The sequence below is a fragment of the Drosophila sulfurigaster genome, chromosome 2R (genome assembly GCF_023558435.1).
Source record: "Drosophila sulfurigaster albostrigata strain 15112-1811.04 chromosome 2R, ASM2355843v2, whole genome shotgun sequence".
NCBI classification, from domain to species: domain Eukaryota; kingdom Metazoa; phylum Arthropoda; class Insecta; order Diptera; family Drosophilidae; genus Drosophila; species Drosophila sulfurigaster.
Window position 1 is genome coordinate 34,351,185 of NC_084882.1, and position 15,186 is coordinate 34,366,370.

General features: G+C 35.4%; 1 protein-coding gene across 5 annotated transcripts in view; it reads right to left on the minus strand.

The window, feature by feature from the left end:
• The window catches only part of LOC133835768 (sialoadhesin), an 82,033-nt gene extending 67,240 nt beyond the window's left edge, over window positions 1-14,793 (minus strand). For 2 of the 5 annotated variants that reach the window (XM_062265827.1, XM_062265828.1), the window contains exon 1: window positions 12,786-14,793. The gene's annotated coding sequence lies outside the window, so the exon portion shown is untranslated. The remainder of the gene's footprint in view (window positions 1-12,785) is intronic. The other 3 variants (XM_062265830.1, XM_062265831.1, XM_062265829.1) reach the window with 2 other exon arrangements.
• Between the last annotated feature and the right edge of the window lie 393 nt (window positions 14,794-15,186).

A 15,186-nucleotide genomic window follows, 5' to 3' on the forward strand; every position in this document is an offset into this window, starting at 1 on the left:
ATCGATGAAGCTGTTTTCCCCCTCTCTACGGCTTTCGACATGCTTGTCGTGGCGTCATTAAAGTCGTAAGCACTGTCATGTAGCTGTCAATTTCCAAAAATCGCATTAGCCAATGGCATTTTGTTTGAGTACGTATGTGACAAGTGTTGCCGTTGCCTCTGATGTTTCTCCACGGCTGTCTATCCACTTAATTCGCTGAGACTTTACTGCCACCGTAGCTTAACAGGCCGTAAAAAGGAACCCAAAAGAAAAACCCTTACTCTTGCTCTCTCACTCGTTTGTCGTTCTTTTAATCGCAGTCGCAGTCAAGTCGAGTCACTTGCGGGGCTGCACATAATTAGCGTTTAGACCCTTAAGTTACCTGAACTAAGACCTGTCGCAATTCCATTGCCACTGTCAACGTAAATTTGCATTTTTAGGACGGCATAAAAAGAGGGCTCGGAATGCGGCTAAGCCAAAAATGGCAGCGGCAACAAAATGTGAAACATGCGCAACAACGAATGAAGATAAGAAACACAAGACTCGCCACAAGGATTAAATGTTACTGACTATGAAACTGAACTAAACTTAAACTCAAACTTAACTAGACTAGAGGACAGTCAACAAGGGACAGGACAGGACACTTTGTTAGCTGAATAAAGTGCGGCCAAGATAACAAACATATCAAAGAGCCAACGAGTTAAACTTTCAACTAAATTAGTTGGTTTAAGCACCTGCTGCTGTTCAATATCGATTAGTTGTTTGCGTATAATTTGGATTTTAATTACAATGTTCAAGTTTTAAGCAGCAGCAAACAGTCTTATTAAGGGAGGGAGAAATAACTAAGATATATTCTAAATTGACTTTTAGTTTTAAGCTTTATAAATTGATGTATATTACACACAAAAATTGTGCAGTTTGTTCTACATTATGGTTAAATTTAACATATTTGAAAGGATCTTCAAGTATTTCCAGACAAAATTTGTGCTAAATCAAATGAAATATTAATGCGTAATAAATAAAATGTATTCAAATTATGATTAGAAATTGTTAAGGCATATTGTTCCATCTCAAGACTAATAAGGATATATAATATATAAAATAATTGGTTGTGCTTAATCAAATGAAATATTAATGCATAACAAATAAAATGAATTCAAATTATGATTAGAAATTGTTAAGGCATATTGTTCCATCTCAAGACTAATAAGGATATATATAATAATATATAAAATAATTGGATATATTGTTTATTATTTTGTCAAGAACAAGTTTAGCTTTAGTTTATTTTATTTCCAAATGAAAATAAAATGCTGTGCACTATGCTATCTGCTTTTGAAATATTCAAAAGTTGAGCTTTATATAATTCATTGAAGTTTAACAAGTAGCATTTAATTAGACTATAACCAGCAGTTGTTTATGTTATTCTTTCTTCGCATCAATATTAATATATTGCTGCTTCACAAAGATAAAGATAAATACAAACTCTTTATACATTTAGTTTATCATAAATTAAAGAATTCAAACAGCCTTGGAGCAAACTAGTCTAATTCATTAATGTATATCATTTATTTAAATTAAAATCTGCAATATTTTTCTGTCACAAGGATATGTATAAGCACATATGCAAAATTATTCACAAAAATTGAGCAGTATTATCTTTAAATCAAGTGTAAATTAAATTTATAATATTGTAGGTTAAAATAAATTGATTTTCTACAACATAATTTCTTTGTATTGAAGTGCAAATTAAATTACAATAAATTTTCAATTTTAAATAAACTTTTTACACCATAATCAAGATTTAAGAATCGTGCTTAATTTAATTCATTGATTAATAACATTTATTTAAATATCAAAACAGCAGTTTATGATGCATTTCTGTGTTCGCATCACTATCGATATTTGGCTGCTTTCCAAAAAAAAAACTACCATAAGGATATCAGCCACATAAAGCAGTCAAATCATGCAGGTTGCTGGCATTAAATTTTATTCAAAATGCGAATAAATATAGAGAATATTGGAAGCTATCTATCCGCTGGAATTTCGTAGTGTGATGAATCCAAGTATGAGTATGCGTGTGAGTGTGTGTGAGTGTATTCGTGTGTTGGCGTATGTGTAATGCGTTTATGCAAAGGCCTTGTAAAGTCATAATAAGACTTTCAATACTTTTGGCGCAGAGCAGTTGAAATTGGCTGAGGAAAAAAACATTAGCATACTTTTGAGCGCGGCGCAAAGTTTGTTGTCGAAACAAATTAACCTTGAATACGCGTAAAGCACACACACACACACACTCAGACAGACAACGCATGGCTGACTCGCAGATTATTATGCAAATGTGTATCTAAGGCAACAATAAGACAATGCCTCAGACTCATTGTGTGTGACAAGAGCCGAAGCAGCAGCAGAATTTATTAATTTTAAGGCGACGCGTCTTGTGACGTCAGCTGCTGCTGTTGATGATAAGAGAGAGACGGAGAGTGAGTGAGAGATACGCTCGACAAAATCAATAAGCCGCCTGCTTCTAGCTTTTGCGGTTATTTTGCATGATTAATGAAGCCACGTAATTGATTACAAGGCCACGCCCACTGCGTTTTTGCCCGCCCCTCCTGTCGAAGTTTGTGCACTACTTTTTCTTTTTGTGTGCTGTGTGCTGTGAACTTCAAAAGGAACAGCTGATTGATGCGTTTTGTGTCTAGCAAAATGGCTCCATGCTGGAGTTACCACATCACGTGATAAGAACAGGCAACAGCAACGACGACGACGACGCACGTGCGTCATGTGGCACAGCCAAAGCTGTCATTTGGCTTTGGCTTTAGCCTTAGCTTGGCTTTGGCTTTGGCTTTGAGCTTCGGGTTGCAGTTTTGGCTCGACGCTGTCAGCGACATTTGCCAGCCAGGATGCTGCAGCTCGTTGCAGGTTGCAGGTTGCTCGTCTAGTTACTTATGCGTAATATCTATGCACACTTGCCTTCGCTCCTCGCCTTCATCAGCTGTAACAGCAAAATGCCAAAGCCAAGCCCCAAACAAGACAAGGCACAGCCTCTGTTGCAGAAAGCGTGTGTGTGGGAGGTGGAGGGAGGGGAGAGGAGAGAGAGAGAGGGAAGCAGCACTCACCCATTGTTGTGCCATTGCTCGTCGTTGCTCATGCAGGCGCACAATCATCAATCAAAATCAAAAGCCAAAGCCAAAGCACTTCTGACATTAATTTATTCAAAAGGGATACAAGCAGTTTGCAAGCAAGCAAGCATTCGCCTTCTCTGTCTAACTCCAGTTATCTGTCTCACTTGCTCACTGGCTCTTCAATTATGAGCGCATGTCACACACACACACACCAACACACTCACAACACTAGTTATTCAATTTTAAAATGGCAGCAACATTCGCATCGAGTGCAAATAAATAATCGTAGCATACATTTCGGCGCCTAATTAATATTTATAAACGATAACTCGCTCTCTCTCTCTTTCGCTCTGCGCTTTGCATAAATCAAAAACATTTGAATAATAAATACGAATTATGCATTTAATTAAGATTTGCCGCGCAGTTTGCAAAACTCAAAAGCTGTCTCAAGCGCAAAACAAACAACAATTTTCCCATGCTATCGGGGTTTTTTTTTTTGCCCCAGTTTTTTCTTTCATTTCATGTTTTTTCTCTGCATTTCAACCATCTGTGTGTTTTTCTCTCATCGATATCTGCCCCATTGTGCGCCGCGTTGAGCGCAAAATTCTGATTTCTTTGGCTTGCATCAGTCAGAGTCAGTCAGCGAGGGAGCAAGGCGAAAAAAAAAAACGGAACACTGGAAGAGAAGGCGATACCCAAACCGACGGGCAGACGAATCCAATCTAAATGCAAATGTTCGCATTGTGCTTTTTGGTTCAGGATAATCACATCTGACGCTGGCATTGCCAACCAGCCACAGCCAATGCAGGTGGAAATCGCAACACAGAAAGTCAATTAGGCGACTCGCCACTAATCGAAGCTTCTTCCCGATTTCCGTGGCCCAGAGCGCATCGGGAGAAATTCCATTGCCTTCGCTTTTTATACCCGCTACCCATAGGGTAGAAGGGTATTATAACTTTGTGCCGGCAGGAAATGTATGTAACAGGTAGAAGGAGGCATCTCCGACCATATTCTTGATCAGCGTCAACAGCCGAGACGATCTAGCCATGTCTGTCTGTCCGTCCGTCCGTATAAAACACTGGATCTCAGAGACTATAAGAGATAGAGCTCTAATTTTTTTCGACAGCATTTGTTATGTTTGCACGTAGATCAAGTTTGTTTCAAATTTTGCCATGCCCACTTCCGCCCCTGCAAATCAAAAAAATCGAATAACAAACGTAATAATAAAAGCTACAGCTGCGAATTTTGGTATGTACAATAATAACAAAAGTAATTGTTATTCCTGAAAATTTGGTTGCGATCAGATAAAAATTATGGAAGTTATTAAAGAATTACTTTTCCATGGGCAAAAACGCCTACTTCCTAGCGTCTGAGTTGCTTTGGCTGACAATTTGGTACATTGTGCCGTCTATGGTATATTTTGAATGTGATACTATATCGATATACCAAATATACAATTTAGTATATTTTTAGTATGTTCGGTATATTTTGAAAAAATATTGTTTTTATTCAAAATGGGTAGCGGGTATCTCAGAGTCGAGTACATTCGACTGTAACTTTCTTACTTGTTCCTACTGCAGCTGACCAATTCCAATTGTCCTTTATGGCTAATGCTGAAGTTGCTGTTACCATTGCCAATGCGATGGTCATGTTAATACATATTTCCAATTCAATTGGAAATTTGCAGCACAGTTCGCTTCGCTTCGCTATCTTTTCATTCTCTGTCCTCTCTTCTATTGCTTTAAAGACCCATAAAATTTTACAAGCATTGTGCGCCATGTTTGCTTCGACAACAACAACGAACACGCATGTGTGTGTGAGTGTGTGTTTGTGTTGAGTATGTTTAACATGGGATAAGCTCCATTTTTCCATGCTCGCTTCATTTACTTCAGCAGCGAGCACAAATTGATAAATTATTGTGATTCGCATGGACTCTGAAGTTTTATTTGGGAGCAAGCGCATAAATTGCATGCAATTAGCTGGGCAAAAAACAATTAGCCGAATGTGATAAGCAGCAAGCATAATAATATTATTTATTATCATACACGTAATTGAGTAACGAGACGACAGAAATAGAGATGGAGAGAGAGGGTGAGAGAGTGAGGCGGACAAATGGCAAACACTTAAATCACACAGACATTCGGGTCAATGAATTATAATTGAGACATTCTGCGATAATTGAGCTGCCATTCGCTGCAATTGCGTGGGCGTGGTCGGGCATGCGAAAGAGAAAGAGAAAGAGAAAGAGAGAGAGGGAGAGAGTGAGAGACGTGTGGCATGACTTTTCAAATGACAAAGCACTCGAAGATAGTCCGCAAATGATTTCAGTTGAAACACACGCTGAAATGTATGCAAATGCCGCGTATCAGCAAAACACTTTGAAGGAATTAGAATTACAAATATCATTCGTTGGCAACACAACACAAAGTAAAGCAATGGCAATGCCAATGCCAACACAACATTTGCTGACTCCACACAACACACACACACACACACAAATCGCGTAGACACAACAACAGTCAGAGAGAAAGAGACAGATACGACACCCACACACACACACACTCATAGAAATAGATGCAAAATAAATATGCAAAATCGTTCGACGCCGAATACATAAATCAGATGAGAAAAGTTGAAATTAAATGCAAACAGTGGCAAAGAAGTAAGAAAGATACAAAAGAGTGTACTCAACTGTGAGATACCTAATACCTGAAAGTGACATAGTGGGGTATTATTCTTAAAATATACCAAATCATATACCGCAAATATACTTAAGAATAATAATGAAAGCAAATCAGTGCGGTATTAATTTTAAGATATACAAAATTGATATGACGCAAAAATACTAAAAAAATATACCAAAAGCTGTATTTGGTATATTGATATAATGTTACTATTACCATTTTGAATGAAAGCAGAACAGTTCGGTATTATTCTTAAAATATACCAAATAATATACCGCAAATATACTAAGAAATAATAATGAAAGCAAAACAGTGTGGTATTAATTCTCAGATATACCTAATTAATATGCCGCAAAAATACTAAAAAAAATATACCGTATATATATACTCTAGCTTCAAAATTGCGATTGATACTCAATTTGTATCGATTTGAGGAGGCGAAAGGGGGCGTGGTAAAAGTTTAAAGCAAACTTGATCTGCTTGTTAACATAGCAAATGCTGTCGAAAAAAAATTATATCTCCATCTCTTATAGTCTCTGGGATCTAGATGTTAATATGGACGGACAGACAGATAGACAGACGAACATGGCTATATCGTATATTTATATACTTTATAGGGTTGGAGATGCCTTCTTTTGCCTGTTACACACAATTCCTACACACACAAACTTATAATACCCTTTTACCTTAGCGGGTAGCGGGTATAAAAAGAAAGACGTTGACGCCGCGTTGAAAACAAATTGAACTTTAAGCCGAGCCTCGTTGGTTCTTTGTCCTCCTTTAGCATTTTGCTCATTAAAGCGTTCGATAATTTGCAACAATTTGCATGCTACGTGCAAGGCGTTGCGTTAGTTGCACCACTTGCGTTGTAAAGTGTACGTGCTTGAAACACCTTTTAATTGCGAAAAGTCGTTGGGCAAACACATCGAGGCCATTTCATAAAATACGTTAATTGCAACATTTGCACAGATTTTCATTTCTGCCGAATGCATTTTCAGCCTTCTTCTGCATCCTCGTTGTACGTGACACCATTTATAGTAGTAATCGATTCGATTGCCAGTCAATACAAGCTGCATCTTGCCACACCTTGACCTAAGCTCTGCACAGGGCTTAATGCTCTGTTTGTTGCTGTTGATGATTATCTTACGTTGCATAAACACACACACACAGTTTATTTGTTTATTGCCATCAAATTCAAATGCTGTGAATGCAGGATAAGCACGACTTAAGATGAATATTATCGCAGCATTTAAATTGCTTCAAGCTTAAGATTGAAAATACTTGGCAGGATATTCGAAATGAATTCAATCATAATCTATTGCCAAGGCTAAGAGTTTTGATTTGGCAAAATATTCATGGCGGCTTTTTAAACTTAATTACTTAAAATACTTGTAACTTGTGCTTGAAAATATTTGTAAATAAATATATATTATTAAAACATAGATTTCAAGTTATTAAACATTACATTTATTCCAGATTATCAAATCTTCTATTTGGAATTAAGCTCAATCATTTAAAACCCTTCCATCCATATCTAGAGATATCTTGAAATAAAATATATCTTAATATAACTTAGATGTAATTTATGTAGTAGTCAATTTATATTATTCTCATTTATTTATCTTCGTTAAACTCTCATTGATTTTAGACTTGAATATTCAAAATCTGAGCTTAGAAATATCTCTAAATAAAATATATCCTAATACATTAGACATAATAATTAATTAAATAGTCTATTATTCTCCATTATTATCATTTCTCTATTAGGATTAAAGCACTTGTATCTGTATGTCAAAAATATCCTGAGATAAAATATCTCTTCATACAACATAGATTTAGACTTCTATTTATTACCAATTATTGGCATTTCTTTATTCAGAATAAAACACTTCTATATGTATCTTGAAATATATTGAAATAAAATATATTTTAATTGAGCAGTATATTTACTAAAGAATTTTATTAGTTCTTTATTACTATTTAGCTCTCTTTGCTCTCAATTCTTCATAATACTTGTAATCTGTACTTAAAAAATAAACATTTCTATCTTTACCTAGAACTATCTTGAAATGAAATATCTAATAAGAAGAACTCTTTTCATTGTCGATAATTAAAATTTATTTTTTCAGGATTACTTTATCTCATACTTTGAAAAATGTAAAACACTTGAGATAAAATATCTTTTTATACAACATAAATATAAATATATTAGGCAATCTCTTCTCGATTTATTATAATTTCTCCATCTCTTCGTTAGCTTATTCGTAAAGCAGTTTAATTATCAATCAAAGAAGAGCGTTAAATAAACAAATTTGTTTTTGTGTGTGTGCCAAGTAAAGTCATTTATTCAGCAATCAAATTTCCTTTGAAATTCGTATTCGCGAAATTCTCTGAAATCACTTTATTTTCTCTGCATTCCGCATTATCATTAAAATTAAGCATTTTCTCAGCGGAATTTGTGAAGTTGAAGCCAACAATTTTATTATATTACGTAAATGCAAGTTGGAAATCATTCGCATTAGTTTGAGAGATTTTCCTTTCACGCACTTGAACAGAAGCGAACAGAAATTGCAATTTTCACAATGCCAAAATTGTGGGAAATATTTTCATATGCTTTTCCACCTGATGTGGAAATCATTGACTTGATCGCGTGGTTAAATAAATAATCAAATCGAATAGAATCAAATTGATTTCAAAAGCTTTGCATTCATTCATTCAGTCGTCGCAATTGTTAATCAATATTGAAAATTTCATAGTTTTTCTATTCTAATTTCCTCCTCCACTTTTCCTCGCACTTTATTTGCAGCGGAACAATTGATGCAGTTTAGCTTCAAAATTTATTATGCAGAAAATGCCAACCGAAATTTCTAATAAAATATATATTGAAAAGTTTTATTGTTTGACTGCACGCACACACACACACTCGAAATGGAAGTTGACACTCTTGAACACACTCACACACACACACAGAGAGAGTGGAAGGCACTCATACATGCACAATAAATAATATTTGCATTTTCACATGGCAAACATTTTATGTGTTTTTCCCCAGTTTATGCTTTTGTTGTTGTTGTTGTTTTCGTTGCTCGTTTTTGTATTTTTGTTGCTGCTTTTGCTGCTCTTGCTTGCTTGAAGCATTTTGCGCAAAATTCAATTCTATGCAGTTACCTAAATTTTGAGTTTTGTTGCTTAGTTTGCCCCATTCTTTCTCTGATTTTTCTCTCTCTTTTTTGGTTCGCATAAAACTCCAACTTTATATGCACTATTTCTGAATAAGTGTGTGAATTGCAATACGCTTGCTATTTGGGTATTTTCAGATAACTCTTGCGTGTGTTACGCTCTAAAAAAATGAACTAATAATGTCTATTCTCGATAAGTTCAAGTAAACAGAAATGTAAAACACATTCAAGAAATCGTTAGCTAAGTCAATTAGTTTAATTCATAACATATTAACAAACGAATTTGGTTTTTTATATATCACAGAAAATATATATTCAAGCAACTAGAAATGTGAAACTCATTCAATAAATATTTTTTTAATTCATATTATATATATATTATATTCACAGTCTTGTTTTGTATTATTATTTTCATGTTTTTTGTATTCTTTCATTTTGTTAATGAGTCGAAGGACCCAGCATCTAAAACTCTCTTTTCTTTTAAAATTAAATGTAGTATTAAATACTAGATTTAATATAATAAATCATTTTGTTCTAGTTCTAGAGTTGTTTTTATCGTCGAAGCAGATTCCTACTTCTCTCATTTTAACATTAAAGCATACTTCGAATACGAACCTTTACCTTTTTACACTATACAACACTTCAAATAAGTTATCTGTCGATATTATACAACACTTAAACTGAAGTATACAATATAGAAGAAAGTCATGAAGTGGAAGAAACGATTAGAAAACACTACTTTAGGGTAAACGATGTCTTATTTTAATGCAAGCACATATAAAAAAAATCATTTCATATGATTCGTCTGTAAATTTGTAAATACAATTGTGAAAATTCAACTGAAACCAATCACAATTTTATGAGTCAAAAGAATATTATTTTAAAGATAAACTTATTTAATGTTGTCTTCAATATATGTTTTTGATATTCACCTGAATCTATAGAACTCTCCAACAGTTTTATTTTATCTAATGCTCGTTTTTCTACATATCTTCCATACTAATATCATACATATTTTCAAAAGAATGTATTTTGTTAAAAATATGTAATTTAAAATTATTGTACATATAACATTATTTTTTTTCCCATGTTGTTGTCTTCTATTTTCATAAATATTTAGTGTTGGAATTCAGCTATTTCTACAGTCCTCTTTTAGTTTCCAATTCCCGCACATTTAAGCCAGACAAAAGTTTTATTTCAACTAACAAATGCTTTTCCCCTAAATATTTGTATTAAAAAATTGCAGCTAAATCTATAGAACGCTTTTAGCAGCAACCTTGAAGAGTATTTAATTTTCGCCATGCCCAAAAAGAAAATAAAGAGCGAGCTATACTTTCTTGTTTTGTGCTTATTTCTTTGGCCGAGTATTTTGCTTTGTTTTGTTCATATTTTCAGCGTGTGTGTAAGTGAGTGTGTGTGTGTGTTGTGGTGTGTGTGTTGGTGTGTGGGTGCGTTTGCTGTTTTTCTATTTGTTTTAATAGACTGTACAACGTATGTGGAGTCGGCACCGACTTCTGGATACGTTCTGGCTCAGCACAGTTCTCATCTCTCTGCTCTCTTCCCTCTTCTCTCTTCTCTATTCTCTCTACTCTATGTTCGACTCTTCTCTCTGGTCTAGTTTGGTGCGAGTCCACGGCGCTGGCTTTGCAAATATCCTGCGGCAGTGGCATTCATATGAGTTTATCGCATGGGGGTGCAGTGGATTTTGTGATTTGCTCTTTTATATACACCCACACACACACATGGACATATGTGTGCCATATACGTGTACATATGTGAACCATTTATATGGTAGTAAGACCAGCTACAATTCCAACGCGTAGTCTAGAGATTTCACTTTTGGCACGCTTTGCATTAAACACCGAAAGAGAGAGGAAGAGAGAGGAAGAAAGGAAAGGGAAGCAGGAAGGAGACATGGAACACCGCTTAGGCCAACTTAGACAACGATTTTTGTCTTGGCTTATGGCTTGGCAAGCGCTTTGTAGTCCAGGTAACCGCAAGTGGCCTTAAGACAATTGCCTCAACCCTCAATCCCTAGACTCTCTCTTGGCTCCAATGTGTCAGCAAAGTCTTATCTCTGATAGCAGATGCCAGCCACACAGCCAGAGCACAGAAAAATGCAATACAATTTGAGCAAACTACGAGTGAATAGCAAAAGAATAAACCTTGTCTAAGATGCTGTGAATTTAAAGTGTGAAATGCCTCAAGCAAATGTTGCAATAATACAATCTTAAAGATACAAAAGGTCTTAGCTGTGGTAAACCAAATTCCATTTCACACTATGTTGGAACTGCAGAACTTAACTTACTTAGAAAGATAAGAAAGTGAATAAAGTTAGTCATAAATAGAACGCACCTTAAGAATAAATATAAAAAATAATTCACAATACTGTTTTCTAGAACACAACTTAAGAATAACTCTTTAAAATAATCGTCACAACTATTCTTTAAAACATTTACTTATTGTCACAAAAGATGTTTCATGGAATATAGTTAAACAATGCTTTGCTTAAGAATCAGATGAAATAAATTTGGATAACATCTTTCAATCTTTCTGGCTCTCTATACCAATAAATAGTTTAACTTTACGGGAAGGCAATTGCGACATTGATTTCAGAAACGAGAAATGAGTCCTGAATTTGAGATCTTTTCGATACTTAAACAACACTTCAAATAAGTTGCTTTTACATTCTACGCAAAACTGAATAAAAATATCGATAGAAAAATTGAACAATTGATAGTAAAGCGCTACTTAAGTTTGTTGAACGCAAATGCAATATAAAAATAATGAATGTAAATTCTAAAATTAAACTCTCTAATTCTAAACTGAAAACGATAATTGAAGATTGAAATCTCTTTTCAAGAGAAATGAGTCCTGAATTTGAGATCGTTCCAATCCTAAAACAACACTTCACTTTTATATTCTACGCAAAACTGAAAAAATATCGATAGGAGAATTGAACAATCGATAGTAAAGCGCTACTTAAGTTTGTTAAATGCTATTGAAACATATGAAGTCTCAACAATAAATAGAATTGAATTTTTTAACTTTTTGATTTTAAGACAAGATTTTTCTAATCCTAAAACGATTATTGAAGATTGAAATCTTCTTTCAAGATAAATGAGTCCTGAATTTAAGAAGATTCCGATCTTAGAACAAGGTTTTTCTAATATGAACAAAATGATTAAAAATTAAAATCTTCTTTTAAAAATGGTTCAATATTTGAAGAATTTTTCAATAAGAATTCTTATTTAAAACTTTATTTGAAGAATTTTTAATATGGAATTCTTATTTCAATACTTTTTCAATCTGAAATTCTTGTTTCAAGTATTTATCTTAAGATTGTAAAGTTCTCATTGGTATGAAAAATCTTTGTTCTATATTTTAGAATTTCTTCTAGTATCAACATCGAGATCTAATAACTTTAGTTTCCATATAATATTATCTTCAACTTTCTGAAAAATTCCTCCTTTAAAAATTTTATAAACGAACTGCCCAACAAACGTATCTTAAATAGTATTTCATTTATCTATAGTTAGGAGCTTGACCAGTTTCCTTAAAATCGAGAACAAAAGAAGTGCAGGACATTTCTGGACCATAGTTGTGAGCAGTAATTTAATTAAATAACGAAAAAAAAAGCAGAATGCGCTTAATCCCTTTGCCCTTGCCAAGTTGTGCATTATTCTATATTTCATAGAAAGCGAAAGAAGTGGACAACTTTAAGGCTGCCCCAGAGAGAGAGGCAGAGTAGAAGTTAACTTGCCTCTGAACTTAATGCGTTAGTTTTAACGTCGAGCTACAAATCTCAGGGAGCAACTCACCCAAAAGTATCCTTGCTGGAAGTCCTTGCTGCTGCTTCTGATGCTGATGCTGATGCTGCTCTCAGTAATCCAAGTGCAGGGTAAGTTTGAGTTTCAGCTTGCGAGTTTATTTTTTATTATGTTTGTATTTTGTGCACAAGCAGGAAAAATAATAAAAGTAAACTTGACTTTTTCCTCTATCTTCTCTCTCTTTTTCTCTTTTTAACTCTCTTTCTATCTCTTTTGTTTTGTGTTTGCACTCGTTGGACGCAGCATTATTATTGTTCTAACGCACTGACCCGCATAAGGGAAAGTCTTCATAAGCAATTTGTATCTTGTAGCTTCAGCTCTTCTGTGTATCTTGTGGATGCACTTTCACTGGACGACGACCAGATGACAATTGTGATAAATTATGACAGCACGCGGCCGCTATCTCGATTGTGGGTGGAGTGTGTGGGCGGGGCAAAGAGGCTGAGACTGAGGTTGGGGGTTTTGTATCTTACAGATACAAGATACAACTGAAACCACAGCGCGTCAAAGTGTCATTAATTTTTTGTTCTTTTTCTCTCTTGTGTTTTTCTTTTTTGTTCGAGCTTTTGAGGCGGCTTTTATTTACACTGCTTATTGTTGTTGCTGACGTTTAAAGTGCGAAAATGATTGCGGCAATCGCTGTTGTTGTTGTTGCTGCTGCTGCTGCTGGTTGCTGTCGTTGGCAGCAAATTAATTGATGACCTGCACGCAACAAGGTTCAGGGAAGTGTATCGAGAGAGGGGGGTTGGGGGGTCAACTGTTAAATACTGAAGCACATTAATGAGCCAGCATGACATACGCCAATTTCCATATGAATTATTTGCAGCTAGCTATCTCGCTCGCTCGCACACTTGTGAGGTCGTGTTGTTGTTATTTATGTTTCGATATTTTGGTATTTTGTATTTTTGCTTCTTCTCACTTTTTTGCAATTCACTTTAAACACTCACACACGCGCGAATTCGAACACGGATATGGACACGCACACACACACACACACGCACGCACACGTACGCACAAAGCGAGGCGCAAAGTTGTTGCTTTTGTTAGGATGAAATTTTTTCCTTTTATGCTTGCGGCTGTTCAGCTTCCTCTTCTTCTTCTCCTTGTAGTTGTTACTGTTGTTGTTGTTGTGGTTGTTGTTGTTGCCAGCAACAATTCTTGTAATCCGCTTTTGGCCTAAATTTCAATTCTTATTTGATTTTTCTGCACTTTCCTTTGCTGTTGTTGTTGCTCTTTGAGCAGCTTCTTACGGTTTTTGTGTGTCTTCTTCTTCTCGTTCTTTTATTTTTTTGTATGTGTGTTTCTTGCGTGTTTATTTTAACGCGAAATTACGACAACAACAGTGCGCGACAACTGTCGCTGTCGCTGTCCCTTTCCCCTTCCGCTTTTCCCATTCGTTTGTCGCTGCCCGGGCAACGACTATTCGCACGCACTGTAACCGGCTAGGTTCGAGAAGCGTCGCAGTTGGCGTCGCTGCTTTGCACGCACCTTTCTGCTGCTGCGTCGGCTGCGCAGCATCCAGCAAAACAACAATTCGATGGGTGGATTGTGGGGGGAGAGGGGCTCACGCACTTGTTTTTGCCTTTTGCCTAATTAGCGCATAAATTGCGAGTCGCTTATCAAATTTGTTTTTCGTTTCGTTTCCTTTTCTTTTGCTTTTGCAGTTTACGCACAAAATAAAGCGCGGCAAATCGGCATCGATAATTGCACAGAAACTTTGATAGATTTCATATCACTTGTATGCGTATTTTATTGCCAAACAATTCCCAATCGAAACGAGATTGGAGTTGTTGTGTATTATTATAACGGGAACTCTGCGCACACTAGGGCGAGAAACCGACAATAATGTTCAAGCGCGCACGTGTCCGGACAACAGCGAATACGAGAGGCGAATGAGAGACTGAACTGAACTCGGTCGCAAGGCGCAGCCAACCAGATCGAGCGGCCAATCGAACCGAAATGTTGCGGGTCCAACCAAACGGACGAGGTTGCAAGGCAATTTCATCAACAAGCTGTAAATATGGTATTTGTTATGAATTGTTAATAAGAGTATGACAAAATTGAGTTGAGTGCATAAATAGCATAAATTTATAACCAGTAAACAAAATTAAATGCCACGAGAATTGTTAAATTACCTTTAATTCTATAGCTTAGACTTGATAGAAGATAGCATTATATAGCTAAAGTTCTTCGGGTTATCATATTTAAATAAATTGAAATTCCATGGAATTATTCTGTTTACTTATTATTTTAAATTGCAAACAATTGATAACAGAAACAGCAAATAAATTACCTAACAATTTGTTGGTGCAGTAAAATACCTTTTATGTGTTAAAGCTCACTTAGAATATTTATTTTATTATTTGTTGAGCAATTTCCTATTATAGCTTTA